This window comes from Nannospalax galili, unplaced genomic scaffold (assembly GCF_000622305.1).
Source record: "Nannospalax galili isolate Female #2095 unplaced genomic scaffold, S.galili_v1.0 scaffold612, whole genome shotgun sequence".
Taxonomy (NCBI): domain Eukaryota; kingdom Metazoa; phylum Chordata; class Mammalia; order Rodentia; family Spalacidae; genus Nannospalax; species Nannospalax galili.
In genome coordinates this window covers 3,990,001-4,007,229 of record NW_008333388.1, presented here as the reverse complement: position 1 = coordinate 4,007,229, position 17,229 = coordinate 3,990,001, and the positions used below count along the sequence as shown (strand labels likewise).

Genomic DNA, 17,229 nt, shown 5'->3' with positions numbered 1-17,229 from the left:
GAGAGATTTCACATGAAAATTTTGATTCCTGGAGGCTGGAGAGATGGTTCAGCAATTAAGAGCATGGTTGCTCTTGCAGTAGACCCAGGTTTGAATCCCAGCACCTACATGGCAGTTGACAACCTTCAGTTAACAGCCCTCCAGTTCTGTCCAACCTCTTCTGTCCTCTGATGGCACTGCACAACAGAGGTGCACTTACATACATGCAGGCATAACACTCATACACATAAAATAATAAGTCAATCAAAAAATTTTTAATTTAGATTTCTGTCTTTGGTTTTTACATTTAACAGTTTTTTAAAACTTTTAAAAATGTTTATTTTTTAATTTTATGTGTATGTATGTATTGCCTGCATATAGGTAAGTGCACCCATGTCGTGCAATGCCCGCAGAGGTCAGAAGAGGCTGTTGGATCCCCTGGGACTGGAGTTATGAACAGTTGTTAGCTGCCATGTGGGTGCTGGGATTCAAACCTGGGTCTTCTGCAAGAACAATCAGTGTTCTTAACCACTGAGCCATCTCTCCAGCCCCCTTGTTTAACAATTGTAATTGTGGTAAGAAATGTATAATGTAAAACTTACTGCATTAAATATCAGTCTTAAGGATTTTCCCAATACTATGATACTGTGTATGGAGCTCTTCATCTGGAAACCTTTGCATCTGTACCCATTAGCCAAGTCCCCAAATCCCCCTCTCTGGAAACTGCCATTATATTCCTGTCTCTATGTATTTGACTATTCAGATACCTCATATAAGTAAATCCCATATAATCACATGGGATTTGCCTTTCCCTGACTGGCCCTTTTGATTTAGCATGACACTGCCCGTGTCAGAATTTCCTCTTTTTTTGGGGGGGGGATCTTTTTGAGACAGGGTCTCCCTGTAGCCCCAGCTGTCCTGGAACTCACTATGTAGACCAGGCTGGCCTTGAACTCACAGAGATCCGCCTGCCTCTGCCTCCCAAGTGCTGAGATTAAAGGCGTGGGCCACCACACCTGGCTAATTTCCTCCTTTTTTATACAAATTCCCTTGTATGTATGTATAAGCCATATTTTATTTATCCATTTGGCCATCCCAGGGAGGCCAAGTTGCTTCCTCCTTTTGGGCTGCTGTGATTGATGCTGCTATAACTATGGATGTACAAATGTCTCCTTGAGACACTGCTGTCAATTCTTTGGGGTCCATGCCCCGGAGTGGAATGGTTGCATCATACGCTAATTGCACTGACACTTTGGAGTGGCGGCCATACAGCTCCATGGTGTGAGCATGACTTTCCATTTTCATCAACAACCCACAAGTGTTCAGTCATTCACATCTTTGCCAAGACTCTTGAAGGATTTTTGTTTCATGGTCACCATTGAGACCAGGTGATATCTAACTGTGGGTTCTATTTGCAGTTCCCTAATGATCTTCCCTAGTGATGGTGCACATCTTTTTAATATGCTTATTGCTATTTGGATATCACTTTGGATAAAATTGGAATCTTTTGCTTCTTTTTGTGAGATAGCACCTGACTATGCAGCTCAGGCTGGCTTTGAACTTGCAATGTAGCCTAAACTGGCCTCAGATACCTAATCCTTCTGCCTCACAGGTGCCGGGTAACAGAAACACATCGCCATGCCCGGTTTGCCTGGGTTTTTTTTTCAACTGAATTATTGAATTTTGTTGTTGTTGAATTGTAAGAGTTTTTTTGCATATTCTAGCTATTAGCCCCTTCCTTATCAGGTACATGACATGCAACCGCTTTCTTCCTTTCCATGTGTCATCCCTTTACTCTTGATTGTACCCTTTGACACTCAGGCTGCAGTCCAAAGTATCTTTTTCACTCTTATTGCTTGTGCTTTTAGCCTTGTGCCCAAGAAATTATTGCCAAATCCCAAGCCATGAAGAATTTTCTATTTTCTTCCTTTATAGTTTTTGATTGATTTTATTTCATATTTGGTATAATGAATGAATTTGGTATAAAAGAATGAATTCATTCTTTTGTGTGAGGATATAAAGTCTCTTTAATGCTATTTGTCAAAGAGGCTACCTTTCCATTGTTGTGTGGCCTTACACCTTTGTTAAGAGTCATTTGGGACTGGAGAGATGGCCGAGCAGTTAAGAAAACTGGCTGCTCTTGCAGAAGAGCCAGGTTTGAGTCCCAGCACCAACATGATGGCTAACAACTGTCCATAACTCCAGTTCCAGGGTATCCAATGCCATCTTCTGACCTCCTTGGGCATTGTACAATACAGGTGCACTTACATTCATGCAGGCAATACATTTATACACATCAAATAAAAATAATATTTTTTTAAAAAGTCATTTATTTGACTATATATGCCCAGGTGTGCTTATGGATTTTGTCCCACTGGTCTATGTCTTCTTTATGCCAGCACTGTCTAGGTATTTATTTATTTTTATTTTATGTGTATGAGTGTTTTGCCTGCATGCATGTATGTCATGCAATGCCTGCAGAGGCCAGAACAGAGTCTTAGATCCCCTGGAACTGGAGTTAAAATGGTTGTTAGCTACCATGTGGGTGCTGGGAACCAAACCTGGGTCCTCTGCAAAAGAAGCCAGTACTCTTAATCACTGAGCCATCTCTCCAGCCCCTATTTATTTATTTATTTATTTAGTTAGTTAGTTAGTTGGTTAGTTAGTTAGTTAGTTAGTTGAGACAGGGTCTTACAATGTAGCCCTGGCTAACCTGTGACTCTGAAGTGTCAACCAGGCTGATCTTGAACTTGGAGAGATTCACCTGCCTCTGTCTTCCTGTCGAGTACTAGGATTAAAAGCATGTGCCACTGAATCCTCTATTTTTTATTGCCGTAATTTTGTAGTAAAAATTTTTAAATCTCAAAGTGCAAAGTTAAAACTTTGCTCTTTTTAAAAAAAAATTGGGGGGGGGGCTGGAGAGATGGCTCAGTGGTTAAGAGCACTGACTGCTCTTGCAGAGGACCTGCATTAGATTCCCAGCATCCACATGGCGGCTACGAACCGTCCTTAACTCCAGTTCCAGGGGAATCCCAAGCCCTCTTCTAACCTCCGCAGCATTGCACAACACAAGTGCACTTATGTACATGCAGGCAACACACTCATACACATAAAATAAAAATAATTTAAAAACTAAAAAAAATTGTTTTGGCTATTTGAGATCCATTGAGATTCTATATAAATTTTAGGATAGAGATTTTAAAATTTCTGCATAAATGCTACTGGGATTAAATCTTGGCTGAATCTTTGATATTGCAGATATTGCAGAATATAGATTTTAGAGGCAACGCTATGGTAGCAAAAGATCACCACTCAAATGAAGGGATCTCAGAAACTGTTCTGTGTAGAAGGGTAAACAGCCACCCGAAGCTGGAGAGCGATCCCATTAACTAGAAAATTTGATAGGTTTTTTATCCTCACATGAGTGTACTGTGTCTTTTCTCCATTTTCTCTGGGGTCTGACTGAACAGTCTTTTAGAGGGTGGCTGGTTTTAAAAGAACGCATCAAAGAACATGAAGGAAAGGAGGAAAGCATTGACTGCTCAGAGCCAGGAAGGCAGCAAAGGTTTTCCAATGCTCAGGAGATTACAAAATAGGGTTACAAGGGTTACATCCCTGTGATCATACTTTTGATAGAAAAGATTTTAATTCCTTGTGATTATTTCCCTCAGAGCATCATCAACATTTTTCAGTTCATCAATATTTTGATTTCATTAAAAAAAATCAAAGCTGAGAACACTGCTTTTCATAAATACATAGGATAAAATGGCTAAAGTATGTTTAGGGCCGTTTCAGAAAAGCTAAAATTAATTTGATTCTTTTTTAAATGAGACTCAGGTCAACAGCTCAAACAGCAATTTTTAAAATCAAACATTCTAGCCAGGCACGGTAGGAACATGCCTTTAATCCCAGCACTCAGAAGGCAGGGCAGGCAGCCAGATCTCTGTGAATCTGAGGCCAGCTAGGGCTACACGGTAAGACCCTGTGTTAAAAAAAAAAAAAAAATTCTATCAGTACAACTAAACCATTATGTCTTGGAAAGAGCAAAAGATTTTCTATATCCAGTAAAAGCACAGCAGCTCATGGCATGCAGCAGTCCTGAACCTGAGCCAACGTGTTTGAGGCAGCATTTGTTGGCGTTATATGGCCAGGGAGCATGTGATACACAGTGCATGTACTGTGTGCTCAGAACCAAGCCTGCAGTGATATCACATGATATAACACAGGCAAGTACTACCAGAGACACCTTGGATTCATTACATATTTAATTTGAATTTTTGGTCACTGTGGGTGTCCTAGTTTGTTCTTCGTTGCTGTGACAAAATACTCTGACCAATACCAACTTGGGGAGGAAAGAGTTTATTTGTCTTACATCTCCCAAGTCACAGTTCATCAGGGAGCCCAAGGTAGGAACTCAGGGCAGGAACCTGGAGGCAGGAGCTAGAGCACAGGCCATGGAGGAACACTGCTTACTGGCTTGCTCCCTTGGCCCCTGCTCAGCCTGCTTTCTTATGCAACACAGGCCCACCTGTCCAGGGGTGGCACCACCCACATTGGCTGGGCCCTCCCACATCACTCATCAAGAAGATGCCCTTCAGACATGGCCACAGGCCAGTCCAATAGAGGCAATTTCCCGATTGATGCTCCCTCAACCCAGGTGTGTCAAGTTGACACTAAAGCTATCCAGCACAGTGTGTTCAGAAACCTTGTACAGTTGCTACATCTTTCATGACTTTATATTTAGTTAGCAAAACACATGCAGTGTCATGACCCACCATTTACGAAGACGGGCACGAGGCAATCTCAGCCACTCCTGTGGTCTCAGATACCAACCCTAAAGTTTATCACCTGCTGAAGCCACTTTCATGAGCTTCAGTCTTAACCCATCAGGTCAGGGGTGAAGATGATGGATCTAGAGCCAAAGGAAAGATGAATAAGATGCTTGAGAGACATGATTCTTGCCCTCACGCTTGTGGAGGTCACTGTTTAAAGGGGTGGCGGGTATACCGGAGAGGTGTGAGGCAGCTGAGTACTGAGAAGAAGAATCCTGGGGCTGTGGGATAAGAGTGGTCACCACCTGCTTCAAGCTGGGATGCAGAGATGGCCACAGTCACTCTGGTAAAGGTGATGAAGTCTGCCAAGAGGCATCCAGGGAAAATCTGTGTTTTAGAAGCTGCTTCTGTGCTACTCTTCGAATGAAGATAGAATAATAAAGGATAGAGTCTGTTCTGTAGAAAGAGGAAGAGCATCAGAAATCATAAAAAGAGGCCATAGCACAGCTACAAGGCATGGAGATACAGGGAACACAGAGAAATGGGGGAGAGCATCTTCTCTGTCCCAGCAACTCAGCTGGGCAAGGGGATGTAGAAGCCAAGCCTCATTTACAAGGTAAGCCAGGCAGCCCTGGTGGAAACAGACTGGCAGTCCTAGCCATAGGACAAGCACACAGCTCTCAGTTTTTGATCCATCGGAGGATTTAGTGTGAGAGTGACTGTCATAGTTACCATCACCTGTCAAGTTGACACAAACCTAGAGTCACCTGGGAAGAGGGAACCTAAGCTAAAGAAGTTTCCAGATCAGACTGCCCCATGGCCATGTCTACGAGGCATTTCCTTGATTGCTAATTGATATTGGAGGGGCCAGTCCACTGTGGGTGGTACCATCCCCAGGCAGGTGCACCCGGGCTATAGAAGAAAGATAGCTGAGCAAACCAGAGGGAGCAAGCCAGACAGCAGTGTCCCTCCAAGGTTTCTGCTTCATGCCTTAAGCTCCTGTCTTGACTTCCCTTGATGATGGACTATAACCTACAAAAGGAAATAAACCCTTTCCTCCCCAAGTTGCTTTTGGTCATGGTGTTTATCACAGCAACAGAAAGCAAATGAGGACAGTGACTCCTCCTGCATGACAGGTTGGCACACTAGAAGAAATCCATTTTGTCACACCCTATATTTCAGAGAGCAAAGTCAGGGGCCACCTTGAAAGAGAGCCTTTGTTTAAAACTGAGCTACTCTCCATGTGTGAAAATGGGTAACAGTTACAAGTCAGGGAGCCTGAGATACCATCCTCTGGTGGAAGACGGCCGTGTGAGGCAGCTGTGGAGATGGGGAGAAACAAACATGGGTGGAGAAATTTAGGCTAGCGGAGACTCCAGCTGTGAAGGGATTGGTGGTTGGTGGCCTCAGCCTTCTGTGGTGAGGAGAAACCCCACCACCTGAGGGTAAAGATGGAGACAGACATCCACAAATGTGCTCAGTGGGTTACCCTGCCTCTAAAGTTGCCTCTCTGCCTTCTCCAGTGCACTCAAAGACACTCCTTGTGACCACCCCATACCACCCCAGGGTACACAAACTGGGAAGTCTCAGGAGCAAGGAGCGCCTGCCAAGTACATAAAGCTAAGTGTGGCCAGGGATAGCTCTTGGTATATGTCAACACAAAAATATAACTCTTACCTGAAAGGCGACAAGAGACAGTTTATTTTGGAGCCAAATATGAGTGACCAAGAGCAAGGAACACAGATTCAGGTTGCCCCAAATTTTATGTGGTAACAGTTTCACGAAGTTTTTACAGTAACAGAACTAAGAAAGTCAAAACTCAAGGCACTTTTCAAATACATTGGTGAACACATCAAGTAGGAAGGTTACAGCAGAGTAGAGAAATCTCAGCTCTAGGCTTGAGATGCTATCTGATGACATTCTTAGCCTTTTGGTTGGTGGAAGCTTGTGATCTCTTAATACATTCCAAAAGGTTTTGCCTATTAGTCATCAGGATGTTAGGTCAGACATAGAGGTGGGCATGGGATGGCTATTAAGAGGGCTAAAGGCAGTTCAAGATAAATTATAATTAGACACTAAACCTGCAGCGTTCCAAACTCTCCACAATCATGGAAGTTCTAATCACTTAATCAGCCTCGCAGAAGGTTCAGTGTAAAGTGCTGTTCTTTCCTGGAACTTTCCTTAACACGGACAAAGAAGAGACTCTCTTAAAGAGGATGGAGCAGACGGGCCCTCGACTACAGGCCCTTGACAACAGGCTGGGCTCAGCAGCAGCCTGAAAGGCAGGGAAGACAAGAGATGCTGACTGACCATCCCTCCACTACACAGACTCCAGGATCAGAGGACCCCTAAGCAAGCTCTCTAACACTCTGTCAATTTGAAACATATTTTTTCTTCCTTTTTCTTCCTTTTCCTCTACACTAGTATTTTATTTTTTGAACACTTGTTTTTATTTTATTTCCCCTCTGCTTATCTGATTTTATTTGCCTAATTGTGGTTATTGTGCAATTACTTTATCCTTGTTATTTTGCTCTTACTTCCTGTCTTCCCTCTCTTTTCCTTTACTGTAATTACCTATGATTCCTCTTTCTTTTCCTCTTTCCTGAATACTTCCTTGTTTCCACTCATTTCTTACTTTTACTTTTACCTTAATTAACTTTTAACTTTGTATCTTGCTCTGTTATTTTTTTCCATATTATTTTCTATGCTGATTGGTGGATAGTAATTGGCTTCAATCAGTTTTAATTGTATTTTTGATTTGGTTTGGTTTGTTGCAGCAGTTTGTTTCTTCTACTCTGACCGGCCTTGGGAACTGAGCCCTCAATAGAAGAATGCTCACTGAGAAGACGCTTGTGCCGGATAGATTCAGCTGTCAAGTTGGGAACCTCAGCGGAGGCCTGTGACCGTGTCTGTGAGGTATTTTCTTAATTGATGGTTGATGTGGGAGGGCTCAGCCCATTGTGGGCAGTGCCACCCATGGGCAGGTGGTCCTGGGTTGTATAAGAAAGCAGACTGAGCACAGGCCAAAGGAGCAAGCCAGTAGGCATCGGTTCTCTGTGGTCTGCACTTCAGGTCAGCCTCTAGGTTCCTGCCCTGAGTTCCTGTCTGAGTTTCTCTTAATAACAGACTGTGAGCTGTCAGCCAAATAAACTCTTTCCTACCTAAGTTACTTTTGAGTAGTGCTTTACCACAGCTACCGAAATTTAACTAGGACAATCCTAAAACCAAAGAAACAAACAAAAACTGAAAGAAATCCATCCCAACAGATGCACAAATCACAACACAGCAATACAAGAAAGATGGAAATTCAAGGAATTTGAGTCCTCCAAAAGATCATTATCCCTCAGTAACTGAATCAAAAGATACTGAGATGATTAAAATTTAAAACAAAGTAGGAATCATCAATAGACTAGACAAGCAGAAGAAAGGTTACATTCTATAGTCACATATCAGCAAAGAAATAAACATGAGCTGTGCATGGTGGTGTATGCCATAGTGAGATCCTGCCTCACTACACACACACACACACACACACACACACACACACACACACACTCAAGAACTCTGGACATCATCAAATGTAAAAATCCCTGGGTAGAAGAAGTTGATAAAATCTGAAAGCTTAGAACATTTATTCAATGAAAATTTATGCTAAAATCTAGGGAAACAGCTAGACATCTAAGCACAAGAGGCATTTAGAACCCCAGGTAGACATGACTAAAAAGAGGGTCTCCATGACACACTATAGATAAAATACCAGGACCGCAGAGCAAAGAAACAGCATTAAAAGCTGTAAAGGAGAATGCCAAGCAACTTACAAAAGCAAACTCATCAGACATCAGACCTCTGCAGAAACTCTAAAGCCAAGATAGTATAATATGATGTATTTCAGCCCTGAAAGTAAATAATTGTCAAGGAAAATCACTATATTCAGCAGTCATCTTTTAACTTGATGGAGAAATTAAGATTTCCCAAGATAAACACAAAATAATTCATGATCACTAATCAAACATTGCAGAAGACAGTGAAAGGAATCCTACACACAGAGGAGGAAGAAAGAGCCACAAACATGAGAGCTCAGGAAAGAGGAAATTCTGGGAAAGGAAGAGATGAATGAATGAGAATTGAGGAAAAAACAATCATATCCAACTCAGCAAACCAACAAACCCCTAAAGGGTACAGCGGAGAAAGAAAAGAACAAACCATATAGGACCAAATAAAGAAACCACCAATAAAATTCTAGGAATCAGAAAAATCCTTCCTGATAATAACCCTATGTGTCAGTGCTCTTAGCTCTTCAGTTAAAAGGCCCACTTCCAGTTTTTCTGTCTGCTTCCTGTGTGTTTCTGCTCCAGATGTCTCCTGCCATACCATCCCTGCCCTGATGGACTCTCATCCCTCTGGAACTGTAAGCCTTCTGTAAGTTGCATTGGTCATGGTGTTTTATCACAGCAACAGAAAAAAATTAATACAGTGGTGCATCTTTTTAATCCCAGCATTTGGGAGACAGAGGTAGGCTGATCTCTGTGACATGGAGGCCAGCCTGATCTACATAGTGAGTTCCAGGTCAGCCAGGGCTACATAGTGAGACCCTGTCTCAAAAACAAAAAGACACAATTGGGCTGGAGAGATGGCTCAGTGGTTAAAAGCACTGGTCGCTCTTGTGGAGAACCCAGGTACAATTCCCAGCATCCACATGGGTGCTGCAACTCCATTTCCAGGGTATCTGGTGCCTTATTCTGACATTCGAGGGCATTGCGTGACACAGGTGCACTCACACACATGCAGATAATACATTCATACACATAAATTGAAAATAATAAAATGTTTAAAAAGACAAAACAAAACTCCCAAAACATACAAGATCAAACAAACAAATCAAACAAAAACCAAGCAACAATAAAATCCCCCCAAACAACAATCAAGACCAATCGTTTGTTATCTGAAAGAAACAAACCTTACTGACAAGGACAAATACAGAATAGGAAACTACATATCAAGCACGTAGAAGCCCCAAACATGCAGAAATAGGTGCATTTACACCTCATAGAATTAATTTCATGCCAAAATTAGAATGATAAAAAGAAAGTCACTATATATTAATAAAGGGAAGATATAACAATTATAAATATATACATCAATCACTGGTATATTTAATTTTATGAAGTAATCACTACTCAACATAAGTGACTGGGAATCGTGGATGACTTCAGTCTCCCACGCTCCTCAGCTGATAGGTCATCCAGACAAAAAAAATCAACAAAGAAACTTAAGCTCTTATCTGCACTATAGGACAAGTGGACTTCACAGCCATCTCCAGACTATTTCATACAACATATTCTCCTCAGTATCCCATGGAGTTTCCTCTAAAATAGATAACATTTTAGGCCATAAAACCAGTCTTAAGTATAATATCTTGCATTTTATGTTAATGGAATAAAAGTAGAAATCAGTAGCAAGAGAAACTACAGAAGCTATATAAATACACAGAGGTGGAAGAATACCTGCTTGATAATCAGTGGGTCACTGAAGAAGTCACAGAGGAAGTTAAACAATTCCCAGAATTAAAGGAAACTGAAAACACAGAACCATTAAGACACAGTAAAGGCAGATCCCAAATGGAAGTCTGTAGCCCTGAGTGATTAAAATAAAAGCTATGACAGAATCCAAATAAACAACTTAATGCTGCACCTCCAGGTCTTAGAAAAATAAGAATAAGCCACAGTCAAAATTAGTAGATAGAAAGAAACATTAAAGATAGGGGAGAAATTAATGAAATGATGAGTAAAAGAATAATACAGAGAATCACTGAAGCAAAGAGTTGTTTCTTGGAAAAGATAATATCAAAAAACCTTAGCCAAACAAAGAAAATTAATAAAATTAGAGGTGATAAAGGGGGCATTATAGCAGATACCAGTAAAATCTAGAGGGTCATTATGGCACACTTTAAAGTTTATTCCAGAAAACTGAAAAATATAGAAGAACTGAACAAATTCCTAGATACATATAATTTACCAAAATTAAATCAGGAACCCATAAGCAAGCCGATGTATAACATATACTGACTTTGGGGCACTAATAAAGGGTTCCTATATCGGTTACTTTTATTAGCACTATAACCAATTACTTGCAAAGAAGTAGTGTAGGGAAGAAAGATTTGTTCTGGCTCAGAATTTGAGAAAATACAATCAGAGAAGCCAGGGAGGTAAGAGTATGAGGCAGTGGGCAATGTTGCATCCAGTCAGAGGCAGGAGAGGAATGCCAGTGCTCCTCAGGTTTTCTCCTTTTCCGCTTGTTATTTGTTCAGTCTGGGCCCCAGATCGTATGATGGAGTGGGTTTTCCTCACTTAGAGAAACCTTCCTAGAAATTTCCTCACAGGCATGTCCAAAGGTGTTTCTCCTGGGTAGGTCTAAGTCCAGTGACATTAACAGTGACGACTAATCATCACATCTCCTAACAAAGAAAAGTACAGAGCCAGCTGTGGTTGCTTACACCTGCAATCCCAGCACTTGGAAGGCTGCGGAGGGACGACTACCATGAGTTCAAGGCCTGGGCTACATAGTGAGTTCCAGGCCAGCCTAGAATACAGAATGAAACCCTGTCAAAAAAGCCAATGGAAGAGGAAGGAAAAAAAAAAAAAAGGAGGAAGAGAAGGGGGGGCAGGACCAGGAGGAGGACCAGGAGGAGGACCAGGAGGAGGAGGAAAAGAAGAGCCAGGCTGATTCACTATCAAATTCTACCAGACCTTTAATGAAGAATTAACACCAAGACTCCTCAGACTTTTCTATAAAATAGAAAAGGAAAGAATCCTGCCAAACTCAGTCTACAAAAGCAGTGTTATCTTGACACCAAATGGAATCAGAACACAACCAAAAAAGGAAAATTATAGACCAATTTCCTTCCCTGATAAGCATAGACACAAAATTCTCAATAAAATATCTGGAAATCAAATTCAGCAACATATGAGAGATCATATAGATGATACAGTTAGTTTAACTCCATAGACTCAAGGATGACTCAAATACATGTTATGCAGCACATATGTGGACTCGGGGACAGAAATCATATGAACTCACTAGATGCAGAAAAGGCCTTTCACAAGTTCATCCTTCTTTGATGATAAAAAACCCTGAAGAAAATAAGAATTAAAGGAATATACGTCAACATAATGAAGGCCAAACATGAACTATAGACAATACACTAAATGAGGAAAAATTAAATAACAGGAATGAAAAAGGATGTCTTCTCTCTACTCTTATTAATATGTTGCTTGATTGTTAGCCAGAGTAATAAGGCAGGAGAAATAAATAAAAGGGCTACTTATAGGAAAGGAAGATGCCACATTATCCTTATTTGTAAATGTTATGGTTCTATACTTTCAAGGTTCTAAAGAGCCAGAGGATGGGGAAGAGTGCTATGAGATGCTGTCTTCTGGACATATTTTTCCTTACAGTTTCCTCTTCCTGGGGACACTTCTATAGCCCGGATGCCCCATACTATGAACAGATGTGGACAGAAGGAAGAGTTTGATCATTATCACAGGCCACACTGAGTCATGGTGGTATATATTGGATTGTTCTTGTAGAATCACAGGGGCTCCCAAAGGCCTTCCTGATCAGTTTTGTAAAAGACAGATAACAGAAATGTGTGGCCTGTCACCTTAATCCCTCATGGGCTACACTGGTTAGAACTTCAGGAGACCTGAAGGCAGAATTGGAAGCCATAGGGAGATTCTCAAGGGCCCCTTCATTGAGGAAAAATTCCTATGAGCCAGGTGTGGTGGTGCACACCTTCAATCCCAACACTCAGGAGGCAGAGACAAGTGGATCTGTATGAATTCCAAACCAGGCAGTGCTATTTCATGAGACCTTGTCACACACACACACACACACACACACACACACACACACACACACACAGAACCCTATGGTTCTAGGAGTTAGGCTCTAGATCTACAAAAACATGCTGAAAAATTCAGCCTCTGAAAACTGAATCTCTGAAACTCTCCTTTAGTGGGGATAGGTTGTAGTTCGAGAGTGTGACCACATAGGGGCAGTACACACAAACCCACCTTTTCTTAAACAGGTCCAACTTGGCTTTGCTTCTGGTTCCTGCTGCCCCTCAGTCATGCAGCCACAACAACGCAATCGAGGGTTTTCCGTCCTCACCAAACTACCTTCGGTCACCTACTAGCCCCAAGAGAGAGAATTGAGAAGACCACCCAATGCTGATGCCTTCGGACAGTTCCTTTACCTTATGGTCGCTTACTCCATTCACTGTTCCCACATCTTCACAGCTACCCACAGTTTATCCTCTTTGTCTTTTCCAAGTTCTAGCCCAAGAGTCTCAGCTGGCCGCCTCATGACATCTCACAGCCACTAGCATCATCTCTAAGCCTAAAGTGAGTGCAGGAAGGGTTGACAAATAGGTAAATTCCAGTTGACAGAGAATGGTCCAGCAGTATCATCAGATTTGGGGGGGGGGTGTACTACCATTTGGGGGCATGTGGGGCTGGGTGACCCTGGCTTCAGGTTTGGGTTTTCAGTACAGACTGTGTCCAGTTAAAAGCTGCATTTTGATACAGTTTAAGAAACGTTGGCTTCAGGTTTCCTTGATTAATCCAAGTTTCATGGTTTCTTCAGAAAACCTTACCACCATCCTGGAAACTGAGTGTTGGGGAGCAAGGTGTTTGGCCCCCAAACTACAAACACAGGCTTTGTTGGTGCTCACTGCTGAGTTCTGTTGTGGGGTGAAGACATGCCATGGAAATTACGGCGTATGCCTGACTGAGCAGCTTGATGCCACACAACTCTGTGGGTTGCTACTGTCAGGGACAGTACTGTGAATAGACTGCAAACACCATGGGACACAGGATAAGGACCTCTGGGGGAAGACCATCTGCCGAGTCCAGCTCATCAACCTCCACTTGTGAGAAAGTCTAGAATCTTTCTGGGATTAGAGAGAAATGTTAAAAGTGCTTTGAATTCTCTCCAAGTCCTACTGCCCTGCTGGCCAGGGTGAAGAGGTGGCCAGCTACTTTGGAGGGGCAGTGAGGTGAACTGATGTAGACTGGGGGCAGGCAGGAGAAAACTGTGGAATTTCTCTATTCTTTTCTGTTCTGGTTTTGAGACAGGCTCTCATATAGCCTCATCTGACGTGGAACTCACCATTTGGCCAAGGATAACCTGGAACTTCTTGTCCTCCTGAGTGGAGGGATCACGCCTCCAGAGTGCTAGGATTACTGATGTGCACCGATTTATCCAGTTTTGTGCCTGGTTTTACAAGGTTCTGGAGATGGAACCCAGCACTTCATGCATACTAGGTAAGCATTCTACCAACTGAGCTGCTCCCCAGTCCCTTGCTGCTCGCCTCTTCCCAACCCAGAAGACACTGGCTCTGCGCCTCCTCATGCCTTTGAGTTTTTTTTTTTTTAATTCCCTAGAGGTCAGTAACTTAACGCTATATATGGATGACACGTGGCTGGTCTCATCAAAGCCTACTGAACTTTTCCCCAGTAGTGTTATACTAGTTCCATTCCAAACACTAATGTAGAATAAAAAGACTATTAAATAGAGACTCCCTTAACTACAGTGATTAGAACTGAGTACATTTAATGCTTTGTTCTTCTTCTTCTTCTTCTTCTTCTTCTTCTTTTTGGTCTTTTTGAGACAGAGTCTTCCTGTAGACCTGGCTGGCCTGGAGCTCACTATGTAGACCAGGCTGGCCTTGAACTCAGAGATCCGCCTGCCTCTGCCTGGTGTGTGCCACAACGCCCTGCATAGTCTTTAAAATTTTTTTAAATTATTTTTTTTGAGAATTTCATACATGAATTTTTTTACACTATTTCCATCCGTCCCAGTGTCCCCCCACCAACTCCTCCCGTGTCTCCCCACTTCCTCTTAATTTCTTGTCCCCTTCTTTATTATTGTTACGTATATTTATTTATGAATATATAATGTATAAAATGCACAAGTCCATTTAGTGGTGCTCCTGTGTACCTGTGTTTAGGCCCGTCCATTTGGGATTAGATAGCCTCTCAGGGAGATAGTCCCTGGAGAAAATGAATTCTCCCCACCTCAGCGTCCCATGATCTTCTTGTGAATCCTCAGATTCTGCAGGGTCTGGGCTTAGGGACCGGGTTCTCGGTGTTTAAGGCCTTGACCTATTCCTGCTAAAGTTTCTAGGTTCCTGGTAGGTATCCATCTGCAGGGGTCTGGGGCCACACTCAGCATGTGCAGACTAGGACACAGTTGTAAGATGGGACACGTCAGATGCTCTGTATGAAGTAGAGGCTGTAAAAAGGCTGCAGGGGGGAGCGGAAAGTGAAGCCAGGGTCAGTGTAAGTTGGGGTTCAACCACTCACAAGAGGCCCAGGACACCTGACAACCCCACGTGGGACCCGCGGGTGGCAGCGATGGCCCCTGGGTCAGCCAGGCAGCTCCCAGAATTGCAGGCAACGTCTATTTCAGAGTTTATGGTAAGAGGCTGGAGCCTGCACACAGACAGCACACCACCCTTTAAGGAAGTGGGGAGGAGAGCAGCAGGGGTGTGGTTAACGACTTGGAGGTGGAGGGGGGAAACAACCTGTCAGCCTCTTACTCAGCCGCAGCCAGCCGAGCCGCGCGCCCTACCTGCGCGGCCGGGGACTCACCTGGCCCAGCCCGGAGCCCTCGCCAGAGTCCGCGCCTCGCCCTCGGTAAGTCCTCCCGGGAGCCGTGGCCCAGCACCGGGATCGGGGACCCGCCGCTGGACTTAGGTGGAAGGGTCTGAAATGGGGAACGACAGTTCCGGCACCCGGGGAGCCTGGATTCGGCTGGAGTTCCTGGAAAGGGGGCCGCTCACCCACAAAGTGGGAGCCGCTGGACAGTGCGCCCTGAGCTTCCCCCCGGCGCTGGGGGAGAAGGGATCTATTTTTGGAGTTCTTTTGAGACTACAGGGTGTCTCCCCTACTCTGTCCTCTTAGCTTATTCAGACAGCGGGAGGAGGAGGGTGTTGGGGCCACGGTGGGAACGAGGCTCAGCGAGGCTGCCTGTCTCTAAAGGTCAGATAGGGGAGCCCCAAATTCAACTCGGGCCTCCCAAATGCAACTTTAGTTCCAGCCAAGACTTCTGCTCCGGCCCCTGGCTAGTTTCTCCCCAGTGTCCTTCCGCACCCTCTGGGGCCACATCCGCACCCCTGCACCAGCCGGAATTCTCTGACCGCTCTTACCCCTAACCTCTCTGGGGCGTTTTCTGAATCTAGAGCTCTAAGTTCAGCCGAGCTGGGTTCTGCAATGGGAACCATACCCTACCAGCGTGTGTGTGTGTGTGTGTGTGTGTGTGTGTGTGTGTGTGTCCGCCTGGAAGCTCATGCTGGCCACATTGGCTCATGAGGCTGTCTTCTTACCCCTGCCACTCAAGAGTTAAGTTCTGGGCTACCACTCCTGATGCCAGGCTGTGCGTGGGCAAAGCTTTGGGTGGGTGAACACTGTGCATATGGGTGATGTTCTGAGGCCCACCAAGTCCCGCCACCTGCCCTCACCCTCAGCCATATGACACCAGCATCTCCCAACACCCCCAAAGTGGGAGCAAGATCCAGCTGGGCTTGTTGAAGGAGCCAAGTTGGGACCCAGGGGTGGCATTAGCCAAGGATGTGGAAGCAAAGAGGGAGAACTTTTAATAGACCTGTAGTCAGGTTGGAGCCCGTTGAGCCAGAGTGCAGGGTATGAATGGGGTAGGGGTGCCAGGCAGCCCCTAGGTGGTCAGGTTGACGCCAGCCCTTGGCTTTCACAACTGCTCTCCGTGGGGGAGGGGAGCAAGAAGGATTCAGGGAAGAAAAAAAGTGACTCATGACAGCAGGGAGGAAGGAAAAAGTCACTTTCAGAGGACCCAGCTGTGGCGGGCCAGTCTGCGATGGTTCATTCGCCTACTCGCTTCCTACCTGCAGCCAAGGGCTACTGCCCAGTGTGGGGAGACTTAGGTGAGGCCGTGACTCGAGCTGGACAGGACTGAGCCGGGAAGGGAGGGGCTACCGTGGGAAGAGGCAGAGTTCAACCAATCTAGGGCTAGAGGGTGGGCAGGGCTGGTCAGGGACTGCCCAGGAGTCTGACTGGCCAGGCACGTCGGGAGAACTGAAGGATTAATAGGAATTAACCAGGCCGGGGAGAAAGAGAGGACTGAGCTCGGAAGTACAAGTACTGGAGGCTAAAAGCAGTAAGAGACTGGAGGCAGCGGCGCGCTGCCTCCAGAGGCTGAAAGTAACGAGGCTGGTTGGGAGACCAGGGTGCAGGGGCGTGGGGAGCTGCAGCCGTAAGTAGAGAATGCTCCCAAAGGCTTGGGAAGGTGTGTGTGCTCAGGCTCCCTGGCAGCTCTTGGAGCAATGCTTGGTTGGGCCCTGGAGCATGCTTGAGACTTCCTAGAGTAGCTCCACTCTCTGGGATGGATGTGCCAGATTTAGCAAATAAAACACAGGGCACTCAGATTTGCATTTCAAATGAGC

General features: G+C 44.4%; 1 protein-coding gene across 2 annotated transcripts in view; it reads left to right on the top strand.

Moving 5' to 3' along the window:
* Window positions 1–15,301: 15,301 nt before the first annotated feature.
* Window positions 15,302–17,229, top strand: part of Ptk2b (protein tyrosine kinase 2 beta) — a 137,144-nt gene continuing 135,216 nt past the window's right edge. For both annotated transcript variants that reach the window (XM_008828147.3, XM_008828146.3), the window contains exon 1: window positions 15,302–15,448. The gene's annotated coding sequence lies outside the window, so the exon portion shown is untranslated. The remainder of the gene's footprint in view (window positions 15,449–17,229) is intronic.